Raw genomic sequence first — 27083 nt, forward strand, 5'->3', positions numbered from 1 at the left:
ATTAGGAAAATGAGCAGGGAAATCTCTGGATAAACAGGTTTTCAGCTGATGTTTGAGGCATCCAACACTGGCAACTCTCTTAATTTGAATGAGAACATTATACCAGTAGTCTGCACCAAAATAAGCAGACCCCCCCCCCCGCCATTTAATATTAAGGACTGGAGATAGGTAACATCCATACAGGAGAAATCAGTCTCTCATCCCCATCATGAATTATATTTGACCTTGATGAAAACAACAAGTTTAACATGTCTTTGTATCTCTGGAGTTGATATATTAATATGAAATAGTTGGCCACTTGAATACAGAATCAATCAGCAATACAGTTTGAAATGCAGATCTGAATCTCCAGGTACCACAAATCCTGGCACTTATCTAACGGCTCTTCCATGTTAGAACATAGCCCTATAACTATGTGCTACTTCTGGTAGAGTATAGCTGAGTCACTCATATATTCAATAAGTCTACTCTAGTTGGAACTCTCAATTGTATTCAGACCAGGGTTTTTCATAGATGTAATTCATGTAGCTAAGAACACAGAATCAAATAAAACCATTATATAAATAATGAAAGTGATAAAAATGAAAGGACTATTGACTTTATGGTATTTCTGCACTATGTGTAAGTAGTGCAGAAAAACTACACCAGTATTTTCATTATTAGAACTATTACCAATATTTGTAAAACTTTTTATTATTTCCTTTCACATTAAAGCATGATTTTTTGATTTAAAAAGACCTAGCAACTTGAAAAACTACTGTAATACTCTATTAATATAATTGATTAAAAAGACCTGTGTGTTGTGTGGCTTCAAGTTATTTATAACTTAGAGTGCAAGTCTATTATAGAATTTTCCTGGAAAAATTGTTCAGAGGGCTTTTGTTTTTGCCCTCTGTTGAGGTTGAGAAAATGTAACCTGTTTAAGGTCACCCAGTGGGTTTCTTCTAGTGAGAAGAAAATTGAAAAAAGGTACTTGTTTTCTTTGAGTAGAAAATTAGCAAATAATTACATCACTAAATAGTAACTTTGCACTTTAATTCGATTCTGGATGTTCCAAGTCATGGTAGAGTTTCTAGCCCCACTTACCTAAGTATCTATTTCAATATGTAAATGTGGTCTATTAAATCGGTACACAGAAGAATAAAGATTATAATAATCTATAATTACGTGAATGTATCACAGCCAAACTTGACTACTAAATAAAATATGAGATCCAGAAAAAAAATCTGACAACAAAACAAGTGTGCACTATGCCATTAGTATACTTAAGGCACATTTGAAAAGCACTTATTCATATATTTGAACTGAACTGAACTGCATTTTAAAGCTCCACTATATTTATTGCTGAAATAATGGATTTTTTGTTTCAGCTTTTAAATTCTAATAAACAACCATGCAAAGTTGCAGTAAAAATCCTATACTTTAGGTATCACAAAAATAGATTTGACATACAGACATGGTACAAGGTCAAGGTCACAGATCAGGAAGCAAGATTACAAACAGGACTGATGTAACAGCTGGCATTTGATCAAAGCTTGGGGGATTTTAGTACACTTACCAGAAAATGCAGTTCATTTCCTTATATAGTGCACTTCTTGATTTCTTTTTTTTTTTTTAAATCTTCAGTTCAATTTATGTAGGACAACATTTAAAATGCAGCACCAAGCTTGAGAAACAGCATAAGAAATAGCTTGTTCTCAAAGAAACCAGAAGTTGTCTGCTGCCATTATCTTTTATTTAAATATATAAATCAGAAAATCAATTAGTTTATTCCATCCTAAATTTTATTGATGATATTCAAATAGGTCTTTTCCAGAGCATTTTGTGCACCCAGTGTGATGCTGTTATTTAGAAGTTATTTCACTGGCAAACTTTGAGTATTCGAAGGTTTGTTGTAGGAATGGCTATTTATAGAATTAACATAGAGCAACTTTAACAGTTTTCCATTATGTAAACAGTTACACAAAAGATCACATCTGCATTATTGCATAAACAACAGATAAGCCCCGTGTAACTATATTAGCAGAATTTATGTATATAGTTGGGAATTTCTGTGTAAACATCCCTTATGTTAGCTATAAAGCAAAGCCACACCAGCCAAGTATGTTGATGGAGGGAAAGGAGAGAAATGAAGCTGAATACTGTTTTCTTAGCCCTGCCCCTGATCTCTTGTGTCTTCTTTCTGCTGCGTTAAACAGGTTTTCTCCATAGCTTTGCTACAATTGACAACTAACTTTGCCAGCTACAAGGTAGAACCAACTTGTGCAGCTTGAGGATGCAGACAAGATCCTTGGATAAATGAAAGCCACTACATATATGCTAGAATCTTGTTCTTCTCGGCTTTATCAAAGAGCACAGAGGAGAACTGACTAGATGGGACATAGGCAATGGTAATGTCCAGATTTAAAAATACCACCCTGGATTCCACCCTGTGCTATAATTATATGCTAGTGTCTAACATTCCAGGTGTTTCTGGATGACACTATCTGAACCCATAACAAATGGATGTGGAATGGAGACAGCTTTGGTCACCTTGATGGGTGCTCTCTGCTGGGAACTAGATAGGGGGAGAATGTTCCTGTTAGTTCCACTGGACGTCACTCAGTGCCATTCAATATTGCTGCCCATAGTGTCCTTCTCGACGACTTCAATGAGATGGGTTTTTGAGGCAATATTTTGTAGTCGTTCTATTCCTTCTGGAGGTTCAAAACAAGAAGGTAATGCTTGGGGACTATCATATAACTAATTGATGGTAGGACTGTGGCCTCTGTTTTGTCATCCCATGGCATTTATTGTGTAAATGGAAGAGATGGTCCAGAGTTGTTGTTTTTTTTGTCTAGTATACTATTTCTATCACTTCTTTTCACCTCATTGCAAAAAAGCTTGAGTTCCACCCTGACAAGAAAGTACAATGTAAATAAAAATGGGCAGAGGAGGAAAATCTTATTTCTTATAGCTGATGAGAGTGGATGGTGGAAAAAAATCCACTAAATTTCTATTAACTGGAACTAAAAGCTTAATGGTGATCAGGTTGTTATGTCGTTGTTTTAAATGCTTGATATACAAACCTAATTCTGGCATTCATAATTGGGAATAATATTCTCATGAATATTATGGTTGATTCTTATTTAAATTTTAGTAATGAAATGCACATACATACTGTAAGTATAAATATGTACCCAATAATTAAGGAAATAGCCCAACCCAAGCCACAAAGGTGAAGCCTGTGGTGAGGGGAGGCATTTGATGGCCCACAAGAAGAGGCCAGATGGAGCCTGGGGGGATTGGATGTCTTAAGCCTTTCCCCTGCATGTGACATGGTACGGAGAAGCCTATAAATAGGCTCTGCCCCTGAAAACCAGCCTCCTTTCAAGTTGTGTGATCCACCCGCCCACTGTCAGGGTAGTGTGAATTTTATGCTGGTTGCATAAGGACTGGGTAGGATTTTTTTCCCCTATGTTCCATCTGGTTGTTTGTTTGTTTTTTTGCCTACCCCAGACTGTTTCTGTAGGAGGTAGATATTGGCTTGAAGGGTTGTTACTTAAATAGTTTGTCCCTGGCATGTAAAAAGTTAAAATTAGATTCAGTAGGCACAAAGCCCCCCCCCCCTTTGTGGATGAAAGGTGGGCTTCAGGAACGGTCTCTCTAGGGTCTCTACATTGGTGGACTGAAAATGCAACCCCCCCCCCCCCGAAACACAAGTGAAAGTTTCTCACTCTTATAAAACCTTGTGGTTTTGGAGGGAGTGCTCATGAATGGCCTTCCTAGTAGTTCAGCTGGAGTGAGCAACCAAAATAGTTTGGATTGCCCCTCGTGGGTTGGATGCTGGTCCAGGGTACTCTGTTGAGGTGGTCAGTGAAGTAAGAACTATCTCTTGACTAAACCCACAGGTTGCAAAAGTTCAACAATAAATGAATAAACAAATAGGTCAAATAATGACCCCTTTATATTGTAAATTTGTTGTCTAGCCTCTTTATTTTGTGATGGGGGTTCAAGAACATACCTAAGATTGGTTACATCTGATATCACTGAGAATAATTTTTCTTGATATAGAAAAACGCTTTCAAAATACACATCAGAAAACTGCTGAAGAGGGGTATTTTCCAGAGCTGCTAAAAATATACATGAAAAAGAGTGACTACATTTGGCCCAACAGATGATTTTTATCTAAAGAAGTATGAAGGATTTTACGAAGATATGCTGAGTCAAATGTTTGCAAATTGAAATGCTTTTCCAAATTGAAGAAGGGATCTGAAATCATGGCCATTTTTATATGGCATGAAATTGGATGTAAAGTTGGGGTAGGCACTTATTAGCTTGCTAATGATGGTGCATCAGGGGAAGCTCTTCTGAAACGAATACCATCCCTGACAATGGCAGGCAGCAGCTTCCAATATTATCCTTTTCAGAATTACATTGCACCACAACCTATTTTCCTCTTGATTTGTTTTTGAACAGATTACTATAAAATGGAATCTGCTTTTTTCTTCCCCTTATCTCTTCTTCCTTGGGAACATTTAAAACCCAGAGGTAAACGAAGAGACAAGTTTTCAGATGCTTATTAATAGTTTCTATTTTATTTCTTAAAAAATCTTTATGTTTATCCTATTTTATCCATAACATATGGCTTTTACTGTATGTTGCACTGAATGGTCTTCTTCAGGGGCTACACATTCAATATATCAACAGTTGACATTTCTTGAGTTAGCAAAAATACTTTTCTATATAACCGGACTGTTACACAAAGAACATTTAAACACAACATATATCTAACTTTCTCTAAAATCTACTGGACTCAGCAAGGCCAAACAAATTTTTTCTTTCAAATATAACTCTCAGTGCTCAAATGTAACTTTCATTGAGTGCAAGGAAAGTGGGCATATAATTTGAGTATTAGGTGATTAGCTGGAAATCAATTGTAATTTGAAACATATTTGTAAATATGCATGCTTGTAGTATTGTAGTGCAATCCTATACAAATATATAAATCTGCTCTGAATTAAGTCTCACTGAGCATTGCCAATTAGTAATTATTTTTATAAAAGTATACAGATTTTTTTTTTTAAAAAACCTTCTACAGCAGTTGTGAGAATTTCTCATTAACAACTATTTGTCCAGCAAAACAAAACTATGCTTTTACTGACTTGTGTGCATGCATTTTCATGTGAGACTGAACCACTTTGGGAAATTATAAGCTTTGAAGAAAGGCATTTGATCCTTAATCAGAGTGTGCTATGCATGTGAAGAAAGAGCTCAAAATACATAAAACCAATTTTCCATTGAAACAGGTGCATTTATAAGGAAGAAAGGTGTTACTCTTAAGCTAAAGCTTAATATTTTGGCAACGATGGCTTTTAAAAGAACCCTAATTAAACATACATGATTAAAAAAACCTTGGTTTTAATGCAGGAATTGCCTGACCATGAACTTCATAAATTTCCAGATAACTTATACAGATAATTATAAGAATTCAAAATTGAAGGTACACTTGTTTGTTTCATTTGTAAGGCCACATTTTTGTTTTTGAGCACTTTTCCTGAAAATAGGCACCTTTCCAAATGAGCTTTTTTATTCAAGATCTGAAAAAAATGAATATTTTCAGCCCATTGGCGGCAATGGGCAGGTTTCCACGATCCCCTTTCCCTCAGTTTTAGGGCTAGTGCTCGGAGCTTGGCTGCAGACTCTGGAACTTTGGGCCTCCTCATCACACACACTCTCTCCTTGGAAAGAGAGTGCATGTGTGGCGAGCAGGCCCAAAGCGCTCGCGCCTTCCAGGGCCTACAGCCAAGCACTGAAAATCAGCCGACTGAACGGTTACTGTTCCTATTTTCCTTTCATTTTACTGATATTTTTGTCCCAGAGGGGGATGTACTATTTTGTGCCTTCCAAATGAACAAAACAGTACCAAAACATAAATTAAACAGATGAAACAGTAACTGGGCCCATGACTGCTATGTACACGCAAATACAGGTATTCCTACCCCCCCCCCCCCTCCAAAAAAAAACACCCCAGAACCTTTTATTCCAAACATTTTGGATGAGGGAATCTCAGCCTATAATACATTCTCTTAATAATTTCTGAAAATTATCAACTAATGAAGACAACTGTAAGAAGTTTCTCCACAGAATATGTAAGCTTAAAAAAAGCAGTGTTGACTGACTCATCTGTTTCCTTTTTGGTCCAAGATCAGTTGAGTGTTCCAGTGGATTTGTACCTGCTGTTATTGTTTTACATCAGAGTTCATATCGTATGGTGTCAATGTGCACTGTGTCTGAATTACCTGATTTTGTTTGTAGAATCAAATTGATGCATTGGTGTTGCTTCTTCTAGCTCTGATTCAGTGGTCAGTGATTCAGACTGATGATTGTACAGTTTTTGTCATTTTTCTTCTCCTTAGAGTTGACTGATGTGCAGTGTTAGTGCAAGTAATCTATAAGAAAAAGATGGCATGAACTGTAAATATGCAGTTGCGACAATGAAATGTTAAGAATTCATAAACAAATATCTTATTAAACATTCGCAGAACACTGATACCAGCTTCACCTTTTCCCTGTAGACTGAAATAAACAACACTAAGGATATGTAAATGGAATCTAAATTGCAAAAAGGTAATAGTATCTCTCTTTGTTGCTTATCTAGAGTGGACATGAAGGAAGAAATCTAAATTATAGATACCAAATATCATGAATGAATAGGAGCTGTAACTATTACAATTCTAAAATGCTTTTCACTGCTGCTGGGACTGATGTGGTGATAAAAGTAGGGATTTACTGAGGTTCTTTAGTGTCATTCAATGTACTACTCAGACTGACATTCCAGATGATATTTCTATTTAATTTATTTCACTTCCCTTTTCTTTCACCTCTAGCACTTGCAGAGAGCCACTATTTTGAGACAATGAGTCAGGCTGGAGGAATACCTGTGGCCCTAAACATGAATGGACTGCAGGATTTGGCAAGTAACTAATAGCCACACAATCACTTCCTCAGCACATTATGTGACTTAGAAATAAGCCTAAAATTACAAAGGATTTGGGATTATGGGATTGTGATGACAATTTTTTTACGGTGCTAAAAACAAAAAAAAATGCAAAGAAAGGTCCAGGTGAAAAATAATGAAAATGCAGTGTAATGCAAATAAAGAAAGAATGCACATTTAAGGTAAAACAGAACACAAGTTCACATATCAACAGAAGGGGCCTAAGTTGCTGATAACTTAAAAAAGAACTAAGCCATTTGTGGAAAACACAATGAGAATCTGTATACAATGGGTGCTAATTATGAAAATGCAAGTTTCGTGTTGGGGGCTATTATGAAATCTTTAAAATCTCAAAATACTATAATGCCTTTTTCCAAATCTATCATGTGACAACAACAACAAAAATGTATATTCTTGCAACCATTATACCCCAAAAATACACTAAAGCATGAAAACTGAAGGACAATCCAAATTATTTAAGGGCTACTCCTCTTTGCAAAGAGATGGGACTGGAGCTTTGTAGCTTAGGGGGAAAGGTTAAAGTGAGGAAAAGAGGCCATGAAAGAGCAATGGCATGAGGAAAGAGATAATAACAGAACCTAGGGACATTCAATGAAATTTGGTGGTAAGAGATTACAAGAAGGAGAAAAGGAAGTACCCTATATACTCATGTATAAGTCTAGAAATTTCAGCCCAAAAGAATCAATCCAAAAACCCTGAGTTGACTTGCCCACGGGTCAATGTGAGAACTGCTCCTTAATGTCCATTGGAAAAAGGAAACATCACATTATCTGAGTACAGTGGTGAAAGGCAAGAACTTCTATATCCTGGGAGAACCTAAAGGAGCATCAACTCCCTCAACGCTCTCTGCCATAGTACCTCCTCTGGGCTTTTTGAATGCCTGGGTGGGGAAAGGGTGGTGCAACCAGGGGCTGCTGAGCCTCTGATGTGGCACTGGTGTCTTCTCTCCGTGGAATGACCCATGATTTATAAAATTATGGCCATATAAAAATCCATAATTTTGGCTCCCATGCCTGCTCTCAACCTATACATGAGTATATATGATACTGAAGTATATTGTTAAACTATGAAATTCATCACAAGTGATGTGGTGACAACTACCAAACTGGACAGGTTTAAAAGTGGATCCATAAAATTTAAGAAGGCTACCACCAGCTACTAGTCACATGGCTTCCAATACCAGCTGCTATATGGAATACCTACTGCTAAGACATATAACAAGCACTACTATGATTTCGTTGCTTGACTCTAACAGGATGGTAAAAGTGGAATTCTGAGGAGAGGGGAATTCTAGTGAAGTCTCTTTTGTGTCTAAGAGCCTGAGAAAATTGCTTCTTCAAGATCAAAAGATGGAGTCATCGTCGTCAAAAATATGTGATTTTGCTTTATCTCTAGTAGGAAAGTCCTTCTATAGCTGCTTCCCATTACAATCAACTGAGCATATTTCTTGCTATTACCAAAGTAATGCTGAAAAGTCTGGATCTGTCTCCTGGACCGGGGCAATGTAACATTACAATCAATATACTTTAAATAATTACAATTAGCATAGTTAGCACTAACAACAATCTTTTAATACTGCATTATTTTATTAGTCTGGAAATGTTTTATTTTCCTGCTTTTCATTCTTGTAAAATTTACATGATTGAAGTTCTACTGGAAAGTTTTTTAATCAAAATATTATTAGCAGGCTAATTTCCTTTTTAGTTGACATGCATGTTAAGCTAAATTGTACACTGGTATGTACCAAACTTAAAAATATTATCCTCTTTAAAAGTAATTGCACTGACTTGTGTTTCTTCATATTTTCCACAGAACATTCATACAAAATTTGATTTTCATATCCTTGGGTCTCAAAATATATCAAAGTAAAAATTTTACAGATAAATTCAACTTCAGATCATTTAGTTGTACACTGAGCAGCTTACAGTTGGAAACCAAACACAGGTTGTCAGCAGATAAATGGTAAAAAAACAAAACTGGAAAACTCTAAATGTAGTTGCTGATCTGTTGTACATCTTTCTATTTTGGACAAGCTGTAGCCAGCAAATATAAAAGTCATATATAGTGGAACTTATCATTTTAGCTGGCAATATATATACTGAACTTCTAAAAAAGCACTCAGTAGTAGTCATGACCCACATGTTATCCCTATTCCCAAAATGACAGTTCCTAATTAGCACTAATTGACAACCTAGTTTGCCTTCTTGGGAAAGCCAGGTCAAAGATTAAATAGTCATGGTGAGCAACAATCATGTGAGTCATACTCTATAACAGTAACAAAGATCAATCTCTAAGACCAAATCCAGGTATTAGGGAAGCAAAGTTGAAAATGTATAATGATAAAAAAATTTATTACTTATTTGCCATCAGAATTTTAAATAAAACACCATATTATTAGAAGAGGTCAATCTTGGCTTTTGGCTAAATAATTTAAGGAAATATATAAATTATAGTAAGACTGAGAGCTAACTCCCACTGACTTCAAAGGGACTGAATACCAGTAAAGTACTAAGAAAAAAGATTGCAACCTAAAACTAGTAGAGACGATTGGAAGCAATTCTTCATTTTTATCCTAATTAAAGAACATCCCTTTAAATTTAGCCAGAAGAGGAACTTTACCCGGTGCTAAATCAAGTGTAACTTTATCTGAGAGACCACTTCCCCCTATATTTAGGCTTTGAAATGATCCATCTCCTAAAAGAATCAAGGTCAGAATACTTAGTCCTGAACTAAGCAGTCCAACGATGATGAATGTTTTCTGTTTTACAGTGCTTCCTTCAATATCATCATGACTATAAACTCTGATACTCAGGTCCATTATCAAAGTATTATCCTGACTTGTAACTTTTTCTCTTCTGAAATTGTCTGCTTTACCCATTTAAATTCTGTTATTTAAAATATTTTTTATCTAACTTTCTAAAAGCCTTTTCATTGATGAACTTTCAACTTTATGATGACCCTCGCCTCCATATATCAAACACTCAGAATTTTACCTTTAATTTTCAGGGTGCCTTATATCCAGTTAATGTTCATTAAAAGCTAAACTCTCTTTTGAATCTCTCTTCATTGGCCACAACAAGAACCTGGTTGTTCCTACTGCCATTTTATTTCATCTCGCTAACTTGTTCCTGAAGAGCCACATATTTTTCACAATGAACACTGAGTAGATAGTCACTAATTATAAGAATAAATTGCAATGAAGCAACAAGGGGCTCATATATGAAAAACAAATTATGAGGTCTATAGGATTATCTCAAATTGTTACTTCTAACAAAGGCAAATCTATTGGATGAATGAGATTTGTTAAATCAATACTTAAGCCCCATTGAGTCAATGGGTTTATTCTGGCTGGAATTGGCTAAATTGGCTTTAGCCCATAGTTAGAGGAAGCCTTTCATTTCTAAATGTGTAAACTTTACGAACCACTCCAGAGGCAGAGTATCTCATAATCAGTATTAGCAACTGAAAATTTACTAGATCAGTGAAGCCTGAAACCTAAATTATGGTAATAAAACAAGTTATAGCTTGAATAAACAATAGATAATTTCTGCATTTGAGCTGCATATTTTTATACGTTACAGGCAGTTTAAAATATCTTAATTTTATTTGCCATTCCACTGATTTTTCCCCATTTTACTCTATTTCCAAAGTGGAACTTAAAGAGTCATATAAAACATTATGGACAATGTACAGACAGTCCCTGAACCACAAACATCCAACTTACAAATGACTCATAGTTAAGAACGGAGGTGAGAAAACAGGAAGTGAGAGAAATCTACCTCTCAAAAGAGAAATTAATTCCTGGAAGAGTTATCATGGGGAAATGATGTCTCAACTGAAGTTTTCTCACTAATCCTTTCCACAACAAGACATTTTTTTTTCAAAATCCAATTACCACAGAGATAGGAAGTGAGGTGAAATCTTCTGAACAGGGGCATAGATAGCAAAACAGGGGTGTTAACCCTTCCCTATGATATCCAAAGCTTATAAATATATAAATGTGTCTTATATTTAGAAATGTACTTTTTCTGACTTACATACAAATTCAAGTTAAGAAAAAAACCTACAGAATTTATTTTGTGTGTAACTGGGGGACTGCCTGTAAATACAAAATTAATGCCCACAAATGAGTATAACAATCATGTAGTAGTGAAAAGAGCTGCACAAGTTCCCCTCTCAGATTTTGTTATAGGATGGACACACATTCACACTGGAGCTGTCTTCTAAATGCTACAGAGCCCCCCCTCCCCCCTCCCCAAGCTGGTTAAAAGACTGATGGAGCACAACTGGGTCTGGGAGAAAAGTATACAGGTGAATCATCCCATCTTCATTTAAATCATACATTTTTCATTCTGCATAGCTGACAGGTTTCTTCCTGCCAATGCATCCTTTGTGATAAAAATGACAACCCCCTCTTACTTCTAGTATTCTTTTTCAAACCATGCAGCAGCATTGTGTTAATGCAGTGGTTCTCAACCTGTGGGTGCCCAGATGTTTCTCCCAGAAATCCTAACAGCTGGTAAACTGGCTGGGATTTCTGAGAGTTGTAGGCCAAAACACCTGGGGACCCACAGGTTGAGAACCACTGTGCTAATGGACTCTGATTTGGGGACACCCACAACTGTGGGTATTTTGTTAAGTTTATATTATCATCATCATCATCATCATCATCATCATCATCATTAAGATGAGCATATCATGTTAGTTGAATGACTGAGAAATAGGAGGAAATGTTGTATTTTTAAAAAATTCTGGTACAGATTACCCACAAACTCAGAAGAAAGAGATAAAACAGACAAATGTAACTCAATGAGCTGACCCAAACACAGAATTAATCCACTCTCTCACTCCTTGTCCTTTTCAGTGAAGCAATCATAAAAGAGGAGGAAGAACAACACCTATACCAGGGTGATACATTCCAAGCATGCCTGAAATCCTAAATTTTCAGTATATCTGAGCAGGAAAGATACAATAGAATTGTATGGGAGAAACTAGGGAGGCAACAAATACTACTTAGGTGTGGGTAGATATTTTGGAGTATTGGTAAGTGAAACTGTGGATATGAAATCCATAGATAAGGGGATTATAGGCAGCCCCTGAGTTACAAATGACTCATAGTTTAGAACAGGCATGAGACAACAGGGAGAGAAATCTACCCCTAAGAAGAGTTATCATGGGAAAAAGGTGTCTTCACTGAAGCTTTCTCCCCAATCCTTGTTTCCACAACAAGCCATTTTTTTCAAAACCCAATTATCACAGAGACAGAAAGTGAGGTGAAATCTCTTGAATAGGAGCATAGATAGTAAAACAAACACCACAAGGGTGTTAGCTCCTCCCTATGCTATCCAAAGCTTATATACCTGTTCCAACTTACATGCAAATTCAACTTAAGGACAAACCTATCTTCTTTGTAACTTGGGAGACTGCCTGCATAATGTATACTAGCATGCTCCGCCCTCTCCACTCATGCATCGTGACACTAAGGACGCCTCTGCATTACACAGTTGTAGCATTATGATTACGCTTTGATTGGTATGTCTCCATCCTATGTAATACTGGGGTTTGTAGTGTGGCAATACACTCGATTACCCTGGCTGGGAATTCTAAACTATGCCACTATGAATTGCAAGTCTCAGGAACTGATGAATACAGGGTGAAGATGGGAATCATGTAGATTAGGAATACTCCATTCTATCAAGTGAAGAGGCAGACCTTAGAAAAAATATATCATGAATTTTAGAACCCACCAACCAGCCTAGCAAGTGACCAATGGCCCAATCTTGTTTTCCTATGTTTCCCCAGTTTTATTCCATGGGATGTTGCCACAACAATGAATGTGGAATTTAGAATTATAAGTGTATCATGTAAAGGGAAACTTAGTGTGGGGTGTTTCCTGTCTTCTTTCTCTGGGATGGCCAATGGCAACCTCTTATCGGCATATACCCTTAAAGTTGACATGGAATTAAAAGGATGGATTTTCAAACTCAAGCTTAGTTTAAACAAACTATTTATCTGTTTTATCCTCAGCACGCAGCCCACTCCTCAATTCTACCATTCAGTTGATAATCTCATATATTCTGAACCTCCTTGTAAACTTTAGATTCCTCCTCTCCCTCACCAATTTGATAGTCTCCCTCAAAAGAGACTATTTTGTGGATGTTGGTTTCTGATCGATGTAACAGACACTGTATCATCTGTTCACTATTAGAGAAAACAAATTACACCTGCAACAAATGTTGCAGTATATCTTCATTCCCCACATGAGCACTCCTGGGTCTGTGTTCTAACTAGATTTCCACGCTTTTCTCCTAAATATGTTAGGCTTTAGAACAGTGGTTTTCAACCTGTGGGTCACCAAATGTTTTCGCCTTCAACTCCCAGAAATCCTAACAGCTGGTAAACTGGCTGGGATTTCTGGGAATTGTAAACCAAAACACCTGGGAACCCACAGGTTGAGAACCACTGCTTTAGAAAGTCTCATGTAAAAAAATTAGGCTTGTTAGTCTCAGAACTGAATGCAGTCTTTAAACTAAATGTGTAGCAAATGTGAAGTTTCTTTTTCTATAATTTATACTGTATTTTATACTGTCTTGTTATATATGCCAATAAAGGCCGATTGGATTGGATTGGTCTCAGAACCAAAGTGTGTGTAAAGCAGACCATATTGGCCTTTTCAAACCATAAATACTGTGAACCTTAGTTATCCACTCTGATTGGTTACAGGACCCCCCCCCCCCCCTCCCATGGATACCAAAATCTGTAGATGTTCAAATGCCATTATACACAATGACATAGCTAAATAGTATCCCTTATATAAAATGGCAAGGTCATGTTTTTTTAATGGCTTGTTTTGAAATATTTTCAAGTCATGGATGGTGGAATTTATTGATGCAGAATTCATTGATATGGAGGGTTGACTGTGTGTAAAAGGAGGATATTTCTGCAGGACTGGCTTTTGTTGTTGGGGGTGTAGCTGTCAAAACTAGGGTTGCAGCTTCCTGCAACACCAACTCTTTCAGCCAAACCATGATGTTGCAGAGTAGATTCTTGTCCTCACAGTCTCCTGTGCTAGATCTCCATCTCCCCCACTCCCTGGCCCCTTTGAGTCTGAATGATGGTCTTAGTTTTGGCTGTGATAGGGAAGATTTTCCTTCACCTGTTTGATCCAGTATCTCTTCCCATCCTCTGCCCAATCCCAGTCTGCCTATGTCTCCATCCTAACTTCCCACTTCAATGAGCTAGAAAGAGAGCCTTCTGGGGAATTCCTGCATCTCCAGAGCAACTTGTGCTTCTGACTCTGAGATAGCTTGTGTATGCTTCCTACCCACAAAGTCTCCCAGCAGTTGCAAAGGGGTGAGTGATAGAGTTAGAGGAATGACGAGGGACACTGAGAAGGTCTGGGACAAAGACAGTTTGGGACAAAGACCAAAAGTAAGGAAGGAGTAAAGGGTATTTTTATAGGGGGGAGAGAAGAAGAGGAGGAAAAGATAGATGAATTGGAGCAAAGCTGAGAGTATCCTATTGGAATTAAAAGGCAGGAACTTGATTGGCCTTTACAAAGGGTTGCTCCCCTGAGAGGGCACTTTCAAAAAGACTTGCACATACCTACCTATCCAAATGAATGAAAGGGGCAACCTACATATGGATGTTCCTGTCTTCACTGCTGAAAAATTATCATTCTTCACATATGATTTTACCCTACTCTTAAAGAATTTAGTAGTTCACCCACACCCTTTCCTGGCTACCAAAATGGCATATCTATGTGTTCTCATAAGGTGATTCATAAACTATTCCCCTTCCTGTCACTATTATCGATTGCTTGTTGACGACAAACATTACTTACTTCAGTATGTTTTTCCAGAACCCCTTTTTAAATACCAATTAGAGTCTACATGGAGAAGAGAAACCTTGCAAGACCATAGATCCATGAACAAGCGCATGCTTTGCAGGCAAAATTTCTGCTTAAAAAGTACAATCCAGTACCCAGGTTAAAAGGGAGGGGGGAAGGGTGTTGTCAGGGATCTCAGTATGAAATTCAAAAGGCACTGCTACAGTATACATTGCTGAATAGTTAAGACCGATGGTATGACTCAATATGCAGCAGATTCATAAGCTCATATGGCAGGGAGAGTTGGTATTAAAAGCTGGTACTGAATGCCATTTGGCTGCCTTCTGGTACACATGACATCTATCCTTGCACAGAGGTAAAGATTAGAGCATGATTCATGTTCAGTCTTTGTCAACATTTCATTCAGAAAAATGTCACAGACAGTGGCCACATAAACAAGCCTATTGACAGGAAAGCTGATATTGCTGATACTTGTGCAAGAATAAAAATTGCAGGAGGCATCAAGATTTTTCAGCAGGTAGTGCTGATGGGCAACAAGGAAAAATAGTTGAAGAAACTAGGAAGGTTGAAGTGGCTGTATGGAAAATTAAAAGTTTCACTTTACAGTATCTTTTCAAAAAGTCCCCTTTAAGAGTATCTAAGACGAAAAACTACACAAAGTATATTGTTATGCTGATATGTAGACATACCTTGTTTACTAACTATGTCATAGAACTTAAATCTCTCTGACACTCATTTGTTTGCCATTTAATATAAAGGAACCATTTTACTACTCTATTTTATATAATGGAACTTCGGCATCCATAGATTTTGGTATCCACAGGGGTTCTAGAGCCAAATTCCAACAGATATCATGTGCTCACTGTAATGTATTCCATATCATCTTCCAAGAATTCCCTGCAGAATTAAGGAAAATGAAATAGATTTCTGACAAAATTCTGGTATTAAATATGCAATTAAAATACTTTTAAAAGCAAGAAGGGGAATTATACACACACAATACAACAATTCACTGACAGATTATAAATGTACTCATTGTTCCTATGGCTGAATTTTTAAGATGTGGTAACACAAATAATCTACTGAGTTTTTAATAATTTCATCCACTATTATAGTTGAATACTACTGTCCTTTGAAAGTAGTTACAAGGAAGTTCAAAAAATAACTTTTTTTTTGCTGTCCTAATTTTATTAGATTTAATTTCATGTGGCAGAAAGTTAATTACCATGAAGTACGATTTTATTTGTCAATGTATATGCAAAATAAATGTTTAAAAATCAAAATTGGAGGTATCAAAATCACATTAACAATGTAAGACAAAAATAACTCTTACTTCAGCATGGCAAACTGTAATCTGTTTCTTATTCTTACATTTTCAATATTTTTTAAAGTAAATTGCAACTCACTTATTTACAAAGATGGTAATTATATACTTAAATATGTCCTTATTTTACAAAAGGACTCAAACACAATTAGAATGTCCATAGCTACTTGGTGCATCATTAATAGTCACATGCTTTGCCTATAGCTTTCCATCATCAGTACAACTTTCTTCTGGATCCTTTAAAGCCAGATTGCTTAATATCTATGTCAGTATTGCCAAAGACACCTGATAACTTATGGCAATAGTCTTTTTTTTTTAATCTGAGAGCAAGTTCATCAAATTCAGTAAGCTTATGTATTAGTATACATGCATAAGATTGGATAAAAATGCTTTAACAGACCTCCATTTCCTCATTAAGCTGTTAGTGTGAGTTCTCTAGAAGTTTAAAATGCATTACAGAAGCATTGCACATTAGCACCTGCTCAGCATCTTAATTGGCTGAGACTTTCTGTGTTACCGGGTCCAAAATAATTTAAATGCTTCAACGTAGCCAAAAGCAAACATCCAAATTACAAACACAACTTCAGCAATGTCAAACACTCTGTATAGACCACGATGAAGCAGCCTGAACCTTTGATAGAGAGCTAAACACTTCCTGTCACACACAGACAACTGACATCAGCAGAAAACTCAGAGGGGAAAACATTACAGATATATCCTGCCTGATTAAGTGCTGAAGACTGTAGATGACTTATTAAAAGAAAGAACACCATAATAACATTTTGTAAAAATTACAGAAGATTGTTTTGCCAAGAGGAATTAAAAAAGCTATCACCTATATACTGACAGGGTTATTTTCTTATGGAAAAAATAACCTCTTCAGTATAGGACAGCATGCAGAATCCACTGTACATGAGTATCTTCCTTTAATTTAACTCTCCATGCAGTACAGTATAGCGTAGCAGTGCAGTGAAATGTTAAGTTGATCAACAAAGCACATTGTTCACATCCAGAAATTTCCCCCAATCACCTGGCTGTTAAAAACTTACAAATTACTTGTAATTTCCACCCATCTGGACAAGCTGCAAAACGATAACAAACATTTGTGCCACTGGGCACTTTGCACAGGTTTTCATTAGCATTCCATTTATGTTACCAGTGGAGTATACAGGATAAGCAAAATTGTACCTCATTAGAACTGCCTACATAGTTTACTATAGTGAGCCAAGATACAGCCCCAATAGTCTCTCTTGTGCTTTTCATCCCTTTATTTCATTTCTTTCCTGAGACGTATAGCATGTGCCAAAGAGAGAGCTTAATGCTAAATATTCCTGGAGTGTGACAATAGGTAATACAATAAAACAGATTACAACCATACCTTTCTTTCACAGCAGTGGTGCCAAGCACAGGTACACTGTAGCAATCAATTTGTTCTGCAGACAGTAAGGCTTTCATAGAATACTAATGCAAAATCTCTTTTCTTTCTCCTTTGACTTTACTCCCCAATGCCTAGGTCCCAACCAATACCAGGAGGAGGGCGGAATGTCTTCTGCTGAGATAACCACAACTACTAATCAAGTCTACGTGTACAAGGGCAAAGGATTAAGCCTCCACCAGGCTTGATTCAAGCCCTCCGCAGCTAAACACATGCACAGCAAGGTCAGCATGCATACACACACATACCCATACACACACACTTACTTGAGTGAACTAATTCATCATACTTTACTATTGATGGCTCTTTACCTCAGGGAACTACAATTGCTTCCCAGTGAGATGCAAGGATTTAGATGCAAGAACACCCAACAGTAATTCTCTTTCCCCTAAAATGACAGTGAAGTGTGTTTTTTGGTACTGGTTTGAGAGTTTAAAGCAGAACATAAATATACATTTAGAATAATTATCCGGGATCAAAAATTAGATCATGCTCTAAACATTAAAACTGATTTATACTGTAATCTCATAGCTACCCACCTGGGGATAAGCTTACTCCTGAGAAGGAATATATAGGATTGCATTATTTATGTGTTTGGAAGAAGTAAATATATTCATTCAGTGAAAGAAGAAAAAATACCAAACTATCCATATCAAATGATTTACAAAATATTCCAAGATTTGCTTAAGAAAGCCTTATGAAATTAATGGGGTCCTTATAAGACAACCTATGCACGCACATACATACATACATACACAAACAAACACAACATCATGTCAAATGTGCTGTCATTAATCTTGAAGTCTTTCAATACAAGAAAATCTGATTCAGAACACTTGTACAATTCAGAGCATATTTACAATAAATAAATAGAAGCTGGGATTTTGCTCTTGGTGCCTCCCTTTTTGCCTGCAAAGTAAGAAGAAGTGCTTTGATTCCTCAACAGAAACAAAGTGTTTTTCCAAGTCAATCAGAAACATGCTTTTCCTTAATCATAAAATCGTAATATTTTATAATAGACTTGTAGAAATGGGACAATATATTTGCAAACTGGAATATAACATGTTAAAACAATCTACTGCAACTGGCTATAAGTAAGTTGTCTGACTTCTTAGGCAGTAGCATTTCCCAGGTAATGAGATTGAGAATTTGAATCATTATCAGCAGAGCTTTATTACATGTGTGACCTGCATTTGGAAGAAAAAGTGTGTGTGTGGTGGGGGGAGGGCCACTGCACCATTTGGCATTTCATCTCCTGTAAATTGGCAAAACACTTTTGATATATACGTGCTTTTTGGTGACGAGTCATGAAGAGGGAAGCATAATCAATACCGATCAGCTTGTCCTTGACATACCGACCATGTCATCAGGCTACTGTCATGTGATATCATGTCATTTCCCCACCTGGCTCCTGACCTTGTCCTTTAAATGACCCAAAGCTTCCCTGAAGTAGCAGGAGGCCCCTCCCCGCTGTCTCAGCAAGGTCGAACGGGTCAGCATGTCCTCATCTATAATCCACCACCATTTGTCAGCAGGGAGGCTGGAGGAGGCAGGCGCGCTACAAGGGGAGAATGCCCAATTAGGCAGCTGTCACACAAAGCATAGGCTGCAAAATTATCCCCTGTCAAAAGAAAGAGCAGCTGCGGGTGCCAATTACAGCAACCTTTCAACCCTTTAGGTACTGGAAACTACACACAAGTAAATGAAGCACAATTAGTGGAAACAAATCGATGAATTAGGGCAGTAAATTATAAATTATTAGCAGGTGAGCCCAGGTCTTACATACTGTTAAGGGCACACTACACCTCGGGCAAGGGCAAGAAAGTAAAGCGATCGCACTGCCTATCGGCTTTCATTATACCTTTACTTGCTTTGAATCTTCATCACTTTCTTGATATATGTCTTCTGCTAAGAAAGAAGTGGAGGCTGGGAAGAAAAATAAGGATGTTTTGTATAATATTCTGAGTTTACACTGTCAAGTATTTGGCTCCAACTCACAAACTGAATTTCTATTAACTGGAATAGAAGATGCCTATACAGTGGCCCCTCGCTCCTTTGCAGTTTGCTTATCACGGACTTGCTGTTTCGTGGTGTTTTTTTTTTAATTGCCCTCCTTACCTTTCTCATCCTCCTCCTCTTCACCACCTGGGGCCTCTTGTTGCCGCTTGGGCCCCAGGCGGCATTGCAGCAAGAGGCCCCAGGCAGTGAAGAGGAGGATGAGGAAGGTAAGGAGAGCGAGGTGGGAAGAAGAGCCACCCCCTCGGCCTCCTTACCTTCCTCATCATCATCCTCTTCACCGCTTGGGGCCTCTTGTTGCTGCTTGAGCCCCATGCGGTGTTGTAGCAAGAGGCCCCAGGTGGTGAAGAGGAGGAAGATGAGGAAAGTAAGGAGGGCAAGGGGATGGGATGGCTCTTCTTCCCCCCCCCCCTTGTCCTCCTTACCTTCCTCATCCTCCTCCTCTTCACTGCCTGGGGCCTCTTGCTGCAACGCCACATGGGGCCCAAGCGGCAACAAGAGGCCTCTTGCTACCACTTGCGCCCTGCAACTGAGGAGGCATCATGAGGTTAAAGTGGTGGCAAGAGACCCCATGTGGCAATGAAAAGGAGGAAGAAGGTGGTAAGGAGGGCGAGGAGGGAAGGTGAGGGGGCGTCCTTACATTACAGAATTTCACTTATTGTGGGTGGTCCAGGAATGTAACACCCACGATAAGTGAGGGACCACTGTATTGATCCTGAACCTAAAACTGGAAGTTTTCTGGAGAACAACAGTGGAACTACAATTCGAGTTTAAAATGTGAAATGCCTTGGAGTCAAAACCCAAACAGCCACAACACTTTTGAGTGTGCGCTTCTTCAGCACTACAAGCACCATGTGTCAAAGTCTTTCTCAAAGTAATGGGACTTTCAGAATCAATTTGCTAAAAGACATCAGGTCTAATGGTCAAATAAATAGTCAACATTCCTTCAGTGTGCCCAGCACATTGTGTAAACTCAAAGTATTTTTCTGAACTCCCACACTTTCCAGCTACCCATAAAATCTCACAGGTATTCTTATTTCTTGAATTGGATTTTAGACTGAACAGTGTACTATTAATTCAGTTGTTTGATATCCTACAAAGCCCCAGAGCAGTCTGCAGGCTTTAGAAAAAATGTGAAATTAGGAGGAAAAATATCTTTCTTGGCTAAATAAAACCATTTGAAAGCACAGCAATGGTTTAGCTAAGAGCTAGACAATTATGCAGCTAAAATAAGCATTCAATAACCTGTACCACCATTTGTCATTGAAGGTCAGTGTGTGCATTCCTCCAAGTTACCTTTCAACTTATGACAACCCCATGAATTTCATTGGATTTTCTTAAGTAAGAAATACTCAGAGGTGGTTTTGCCAATCCCTTTCTGTAAAATATAGCTTACAGTGCCAAGCAAAATAACTTTTGATTGTTGCAGCAGGGATTAAGGTAACTGAGCTGGTTCCTATGTTACACAGTGTATACAGCTCTTGACTTTTCCAAACTTTGTTCTCCATGCAAGTGGGTTTCTTGTGTGTTTGAGTATAAATACCTTTCCAAGGCCATGTAACATACCATGCAAATATACCAATATAAAAAAGAAGTACACTTATGTATGCTGCCTAAATATTTTTCACTTTGTGTGAGCTACCCAGGCAGAACAGCCTTCTAGATCAGTGGTTCTCAACCTGTGGGTCCCCAGGTGTTTTTGCCTACAACTCCCCGAAATCCCAGCCAGTTTACCAGCTGTTAGGATTTCTGGGAGTTGACGGCCAAAAACATCTGGGGACCCCAGGTTGAGAGCCACTGTACTAGATGATAAGAAATCTATACACACACATGGTGTATCTACACCAGGCATGGGCACATATCGGCCCTCCAGGTGTTTTAGTCTTCAACTCTCAGGAATCCCAGCCAGCTTACCAGCTGTTAGGAATTGTGGATGTTGAAGTCCAAAACACCTGGAGAGCCGAAGTTTACCCACGCCTGATCTATACTGTAAAATTAATGCAATTTGACACTACTTTATTTCCCATGGCTCAAGGCTTCGAAATCATTGGATATGTAGTTTTACAAGGTTTTCCACTTTCTCTGCCAAAGAGTGCTAGTACCTCACTAAGCTACAAATGCCATGATTACTTAGCATTGAGCCATGGCAGCCATGGTACCAAACTGCATTAATTATACAGTGAAGATGCTCCCATACATACTATTCTACCTCCTTTGTGATAAAAAGTATTATTTAACTTGGGGCCACTCAACATGTGGTTCCTGAGAAACTAAGGCAGAAGGCCATTATAGACCAAAAATAATACAGTTATATACTCACAATAATGTATCTCATATCTATGCTTATAATACTAACACATTCAATGTACTGGCATCTACTACAAAGCATACTACATACAATTCTCTAAACCAAAAGATTTCTTTATATGGGATAAACAACTAACTCATACAGCAGAATGCACAGGTTTGTAGGTTCTTTTTGAAAAGCAAAAGTTTATCAATAACAAATCAAAGTTTGTAAGTCCTTTTTTTTGCAAGTCTCTTAATCCAGAGCTTCTTGATGTGGGTACACAGCTGATTCCTCTAGCTGAATGTACAAGTTTGTAAGTCCTTATTTTAGACCAAAGTTTGTCAACAGCAAAGCACAGTATATCAGTCCTTTTTAAGAATCCACAGTTTATAAACCACAACTGGTTTCAACTACATGGAGTCTTCTTCAGGTGGTAGTTGATACAGGTGTAGAAATCCACAAATGGTAAATTTTGCAAAGTGGAGAATTCTTCAAGTAAAGTCAATATATGAATGTCAACAATGATGTGGACCTAAAGGAAACACATTGAGTGGCTGAACATAGTAAGGAAAACAATTACCAAATCTAGTAAAAGCATACAGAACAGGAACCAAAAATACTAACGTATCCTACAAAGGTGCTCTGCTATTCCTATGATTCTGTTGCAAGCACAGGAGAAGCAGGTGGGGGACTCCAGTATATAGAAAGAAACTTAAAGTGTATGAAGAGAAATGTAAAGGGGCCCGGTATAGCTATCAGTGTGGGTGTGTCCAAGTCATCAATAGTAAGTTACTCATAAGCAAAACCTGTTCAAAGAGGCATGTACTAGCTCACATAAAACATTGAAATGAAATGGAATCATTTAGACCCTTAGGATGCACAGTCAACATGTGGTTCCTGAGATACTACTCAGCTACAATGTGCATTAACCCAAGCTTGCATATGCGATGATGAATGTTGTAGTTCAGCGTGATGGTAATGTTACTACTACTGGTAGAAGGGAGAAGACATCTGTGCAGGTGTTAGAGGAGGAACAGCAGAGAAAGCGGATTAGGGAGATAATCATGGCCCCAAGTGATTCTGAGACGTTTGAGGGCTTCTCCGATTGTGAAATGGGGGATGGAGAGGAGATCAGGGGAGTAAAGCGGGCTACTCGCGATCAGGAGTCCGACGAGGAGCTTCAGAGGAAGCGCATCCGGGAAATACTTAGCGCTCCTACAGAGGACGAGGATTTCATGGGGTTTGAAAGGAGTGATGGGTCTGGGAGTGATATGGGAGAGAAGGATGAGCTGGATTGGACCCGTGTTCAAGAGATTAGGGACATTTGTAACCAGCCCACCTCCAGTGATGAATTTGAGGGGTTCACTGGGGATTGGCAACCGGGGAGCACTTGGCAAGACCTAAGTCTTGACAGACGCTGGCAGAGGTGGAGAGATGGGCGCTCGGGTTCAGCTGCGGGGATGGAGGCAGCTGAGAGCAATGAGGAAAGGATGGGGAGCTCATCATCCTCTAATGAGGAGCTTTCAGATAAAAGTGGGTTTTGGTTGTATGGCTCTTTGCAGAAGGCAAAGTGTCTCTTTTGGGATGTGAATCTTTGTTACTGCCAACTCTCAAGCTTGGGTCCTTGGACTACAGATTCCTGTGTTGCTGTGTTCCTTTGCTCCAGTGTTTACCTTCACTCAACGGCTTGACTACGGACCGGTTTGACCAACGCTTTTGTCTATTGGACTTCTCTATTGCTAACTTCGTGTTTGGACCTTGCATCATTCTGGGACTACGTTTTCTTATCTCCTGTGACTGTGTTTTTGAATTGTGTGAACTTTCAAGCAGATTGCTGAACTTTTCTGTTAAACAGCGATATAATCCAGGTTATATTTTTGTTGCTGGTATCGCTTCGTTTTTGATGCCAAATTACTGCCTTAGTTCACTGCACTGAAGTTAAGTGCTTTAACAGACTCTTTTGTGTAATAAAGCTGTGTTTGAACCTTCTACCTTGTGTTTGGCTCTACTTAAGGCTTCTGGGTCTTCACAGTGAAGGAATACACAAGTTACCCTTTTACCTCGAGAGGCCCTAAATGACAAGTACTATGATCCTCCCTTTTGAAATATGGCATGCTCTCTTAAAAATCAAAGAGATCCTCCCACCCCCCACCCCCCACCCCCCTAGCCCCATTGTTGGGCATAAAGGTCCTATCAAAATACGACAGGGAAGCATTTAGTAGAGCTTTAGCTTCTCTACATAGTTGGCTGTGGTAACTCTAGATTTTACTACTGCCTTCTGGCCCTCCAAATGTTGTTAGATTGCTCGTCTCAGCATTTTTCACCAAAGGCTCTCTAGGGTTACTAGAAGTTGCAATCAAACGACATTTGAAAAGCTGTACTCCTGATAACTGGGGTGCAGCAAACAAATGCTTCCATCTCTCTCTCTAATGATACCTGGTATGATACCTGGTGCTTCAATCAAAACAGTATGTGTTGCAATCCCTCCTTGCACTGGAGATCACTGGCAGAAGGAGGGATGTGTATTGGAAATGTCACCATTTGTATGCATGGAACTTATGCACATTTGTCTATCCTTTCATCCTTCCCATATGCATATGCATAAACTCTCTTTGAGGCTACTACTAGTTCTACCATGTATGTAGCACACTGTATGTACCAAGTGCACATAAGCAACACAATCATATTGTTAAAAGCAATAAAGTTTCATAGGTTAACAAGAGACTGAGGGCATATCTATACGTACTGGTATAAATGTCTGGAGCTCTTCTGATAGAACCCCAGCAGCATCCTTTGAACCCTTTGGCTGCTCAAATGGTCAGACGGGCTATCTCAGAGAGGTTTATTGTAACATTGCATTTCTGCTCACATTGTTCTGCACCCAACATAATATCCTGAGAAGAAAGTTTCCAGCATGCACCTTTGGGAAAGCTACGTGCTGCTGGTGAGGCAATGATGGATATAGTCCCATCCAGGTGGAATCTCTCCAGAGCTTCCAGGAGCCTCTGGAGTAAATCCTGTGTTTCAAAGTTGTGGATTAACAGCTGGATACAGTGGTTCTGCTGTGAAGACAGTATCATGTAGACTCCCTCCAGTTGGCTGAGCATTTTGATGAGAGTTTGCCAATGCCAGGCTCAGTCAGCTATATTTCAGAGTAAGGAATTTTGCAAGACCACCTCCTTATAAAACCCTAAGAAATTCATGAGGTTGCCATAAACCAACAAACACGTACAAAATTGCATTATTAAAGTACACTAAGTATCTGTTTAAGAGTGCATTTAGAACAAAAAGAAACAAGTTTCAGTTAATTTCTGTTCGTTCTCTTTCACACACACACACACACAAACATCTGCCATTCTTTAAACTGAATTTTTGAGTGATGCTTTTTTCAATGTGACTCAATTTTAGATATCAGAAAGAACACATTCAATGCTATTCACTGAGCACAGCTGTAGAGTGCTTTCTTTTGTTCTATAGTACCCCACACTAACCTCCTAGAAAAAGCAAATAGTATTTCATTAGGATTTTCAGAGTTCAGATATTACAGGATAAAACAATTGAAGACTTTAATAAAAATGTAAGTAACCAATTCTAGTTACTTATATTGATAGTTTGACATTTCTTTTGGGAGAAGTGTATGTAACTTCTCTGAAGGAGTTAATGTCTTTAGAATTCTTTCCCCATCATACTTGGATAACTATCTCTTTAAATAATTTAAATCCTTTCCATCAACTACAAAGCTGTTTTGAAGCCATTTAGCTTTGTTCTTTACATGTGTTCTAATTAAGAAATGACCTTGGCATCACACACACCAGAAATCCTGGATTATTTCCTACAGCAAAAAATCTGCGAAGGGGGGGAAAAGAGGAAAGAAAGAGAGGAGGGGGGAAGACTAGCGCATCCCATATATTTCTTTTACTGAGGAACGGAGGAAGTTGTTGGTTGGCTGAATGCTGAAGCAGTTTCACTGCATCATTTTTCCCCCTGTTGTTGTTGTAGAATGTCACAGGGCGGGTTAGTGTGACCTTGAGCTGCATCAGCAGCACAGCAAGGGTCGAGATGCCTGCAGGCGCCCTTGTACTGGATTTGCAAGACAAAAACCTTCAAACCGGCTGAAGGACATCTTAAATCTCTTCAAAGGTTTTCTGAACTAATCTGGGCTGCTCTTTGCCAGTGAGAGGCAAAATTAAAAACAAGGTCTTTGACAGGATATTGTCTCCTTTTAACCCTTCTCATGCAGAAGGCAGCACAGCATGGGCAACAGAGAAGCAATAGGGTTGGCACACGGAACAGCACGCTTTTTTCTTAAGAAATTATATAAGAATGCTTTTAAAAGGGGATTGTACTACTATTAATTATGAATATGCTGCGGCTTCACTGCACAAATTGTGTCCCCGCTTTTCAAAGTATAGAGTGTTTCGTTATTACGACTAGGTTTTTTTTCTAGAGTGCAGCAATAGCAATGTTAGCTTATTGGCCCAGGAAAAGACAGTTCAGCATTTTGTTTGCAAGTTCCCAGTCAGTTTGTCTGAAACACCTTGACTTCCCTGAACCCTGAGATACCAGAATGAAAACTTGATACATATATCTTGGGTGCCAGTTTGGACAGTAGCTCTCCTCCAACACCCAAAAGGACAGAGATAGATGCACAAAGAAACAGTAATAGAAATTTATGACAAGCTTCACACCATTTTTTCTAATAGTGATACAGACTAAACTTTTTTATTTCTCACTCCAAAGATAGAAATGAAATGTATACAGGCAGTCTCCAAGTTACAAACAAGATAGGTTCTTGTAGATCTGTTCTAAAATTGAGTTTGTATGTAAGTCAGAACAGGTACATTTTTAAGTGTAACTCCTGCCAAAAATACATATTATTTATATAGCATGGGGAATTGTTAATACCCAAACAATGTACCTAGCGGAGAAAGACAACCTTGCTGCTGAAAAAAGTCTAGATAAGCACAGGGAAGACTTTTCATGTGCCTTGCTGCCCTATACAAACAACCTCTTTGCTTGCTTGCTTAGCCACTCCAGCTATGGCACTTCACTTGCTTGTGCACCTGCTTCCCTTTCAGCTACTGTGGTTCACTCAGCTGAGTTCAAAAGCACTGGGTAGATAAGAGTGACAATAACGGCTCTCTTCCAAGGAGCTCCTGGTGGCACAAA

At 38.4% G+C, this 27083-nt stretch overlaps 1 protein-coding gene across 2 annotated transcripts in view; it reads right to left on the reverse strand.

Annotated features, from left to right (window-relative positions):
• The window catches only part of NRIP1 (nuclear receptor interacting protein 1), a 100316-nt gene that overhangs the window by 12601 nt on the left and 60632 nt on the right, over positions 1-27083 (reverse strand). The window contains exons 1-2 of one of the 2 annotated variants that reach the window (XM_060770505.2): positions 17552-17683; positions 6282-6431 (exon numbers count right to left, since the gene is read on the reverse strand). The gene's annotated coding sequence lies outside the window, so the exon portion shown is untranslated. Of the gene's footprint in view, positions 1-6281; positions 6432-17551; positions 17684-27083 lie in introns of those variants that run through there. The other variant, XM_060770502.2, reaches the window with a different exon arrangement.

The sequence above is a fragment of the Anolis sagrei genome, chromosome 3 (genome assembly GCF_037176765.1).
Source record: "Anolis sagrei isolate rAnoSag1 chromosome 3, rAnoSag1.mat, whole genome shotgun sequence".
Taxonomy (NCBI): Eukaryota; Metazoa; Chordata; class Lepidosauria; order Squamata; family Dactyloidae; genus Anolis; species Anolis sagrei.